We start from the raw sequence: 2,500 nt of genomic DNA on the forward strand, positions 1-2,500 counted from the left end.
GACTCATTTTCAGACTTTCTTTCTGTCCAGTGGATTAGACTGTATTAATTGTCAAACATAACACTATTTAAACCAAGAATAGTCGCGCAGGATCGACACTGGGGTCAAGCTTTAGTTCCACGTCGCGTTACAAGTGTGTGTGTGTGTGTGTGTGTGTGTGTGTGTGTACGTGCACGTGCGTGCATGCGTGCGTGTGGATGTGTGTGCGCGCGCGCGCGTGCGTGTCGACTTATTCTGTGCATCTTTCGTCATCGCGTGTCTTCATCGCATGCACGCTCAAAGCTCAGGGTTGGTGTTGCCCTCAGACCATCATCATGAGAACGGCGGCGGCGGAGAGCCCTTCACTGGACACCACAAGGTGAAACACGCAAGAGAGAAAGGCTCCAGAGAGAACGCCTGGCGACAGAACAGTGGAAGTAGAACCCAGGACCCTGGAGCACACATGGGGTACCATTCAGGGACCGGCCCCAGTACAACAGAGACAAGAGTGGTGTCTCTTCGCTGCTGCCCACCACTGATGCCAAAAGGAGGAGTTTGTATTATACTCCATGTTTTGGTGTTACATATACTTACCATGTCAACACCAAAAGGGCATTATGGGCCAAGTTAGCTGTTGCTCGAGTACGCAGTATGATACCGAACGCTGTATTATGTTCCGTTCCTTGAGCTCAAATAATTCGTTAACTCACAACAGGCAAAAAACTGTCAACATACTTTTTGTCAACTGCTTGTCAACAGACTTGAGTGAACACTTCACCAGCTTAACTGTCGAAATGCTGTCAACAGGCTGACTGTCAGCACACTGTCATTATAATGATGATGATGTGTATAAAAATATATATATTTCATGACAATAATAAATTGGTCAGCTTCTAAACAATCGTCAACTAAAAGAACACAAGGCCTCCGGGAATTAAAAAAAATAAAAATCAAAGACGCCGTTATAAAAAGGAAAAAAAAAAAAAAAGCATCAGTTGAGACACTTGTCAACCTGAACGCGAAGCAACAAGGTAGCAAGGTAAACAGCCTGACAAACTGACAGCGAACGAGCTGAGGAGATGGGGTCAGGGGGAACGGACGGAAAACTTGAGTGTGGGGAGGCGTTGGAAGGAAGGAAGAAAAGAGTATGGTCGGGAGGGGAAGAGGAGGAGGGTGCAGGTGGGGAGGAGAGAGGAGGGGGGGGGGGGTGCAAAAGGGTATTCCTTATCATTATCCCCTGCCTCACTCCCCTGCTGAACATAATTTCTATAATTCTAAATTAAAATCCATTTCTTCTTTCTTTCTTTCTTTTCCCCCCTCTCTTTTTTTTTTTTTTTTTTTAATTTTTTTTCTTTTCTTTTTCTTTTTTTTTTTTTTTTTTTTTTAATACGAGTGGTGAAGATATGAGGGTGGGAGGGAACGTGATGAGATGGAGCGGTGCGGGGGTGGGGGATGGGGGACAGTCGGGGGGGGGGGGAGGGGGGGGGGTGAGCTGGGGTATGACTTCTTCGGATCTTTCAGCAGCTGTTTCAATTAAAACTTTATTTATTTATTTATTTATTTCTCTCTGTCTCTCTCTCTCTCTACTTTCGATGTCTCATTTCCTTCCCGTCAGAATTAATATTATCTTCCTCCTTGTCAAAATTAATATCGTAAATGCGTGCCGAACTTGTAATTACATGTGCTCTTTATTCTTCTCTATAATTAAAACTGGGTCGGCGGGGAGTCGGATGAAGAAGAAGAAGAGAAAAAAGAGGAAGAAAAAAGAAGAAGAAAAAAAAACGGGTAGGAAGAGGAAGAGAGGGAAGGAGAGAGAACGGGAGTGGGGGTAGGGGAGGGGAGAGACAGGCAGACAGACAGACACAGACAGACAGACACAGAGGGACTCTTTGGTTTCGTTTGGGTTTTTTTCCCGAAACCTGTTTCACATAGTTCCATCATTTCAGCGAAATGCTCATGGTGTTATACCAAAGGGAGGCTCTGTAAGCAGGTGCGTGGGTGGTGTGTGTGTGTGTGTGTGTGTGTGTGTGTGTGTGTGTGTGTGTGTGTGTGTGTGTGTGTAAGTGTTCGCGCGCGAGTTTGTGTGCGTGCATATCTGTATATCTGTCTTGCCTATCTCTCAATATACTTGACGATAGGAAAATCGTTTGGACTGGGTTCCTGTCGTCCTTTTGGCATGGCTGGTGGCAGACATACAGGACTGTACACTGAAAGCTTCAGAGATGACAGAACGGTACAACGACAACATGGTAGAATGGTACAATGCCACCATGGTAGAATGGCAGAACGACATCATGGTAGAACGACAACATGGTAGAATGGTACAACAACATGGTAGAACGACAACAATGGTAGAATGGTACAACAACATGGTAGAACGACAACAATGGTAGAATGGTACAACAACATGGTAGAACGACAACAATGGTAGAATGGTACAACAACATGGTAGAACGACAACAATGGTAGAATGGTACAATGACGTCATGGTAGAATGACATCACAGTAGAACGATATGGTA

The 2,500-nt window shown here is 45.0% G+C and overlaps 1 protein-coding gene across 3 annotated transcripts in view; it reads right to left on the bottom strand.

Annotated features, from left to right (window-relative positions):
* The window catches only part of LOC143300394 (TOX high mobility group box family member 4-like), a 121,314-nt gene that overhangs the window by 99,504 nt on the left and 19,310 nt on the right, over positions 1-2,500 (bottom strand). The window lies entirely within an intron of this gene.

This window comes from Babylonia areolata, chromosome 26 (genome assembly GCF_041734735.1).
Source record: "Babylonia areolata isolate BAREFJ2019XMU chromosome 26, ASM4173473v1, whole genome shotgun sequence".
In the NCBI taxonomy this organism is placed as follows: domain Eukaryota; kingdom Metazoa; phylum Mollusca; class Gastropoda; order Neogastropoda; family Buccinidae; genus Babylonia; species Babylonia areolata.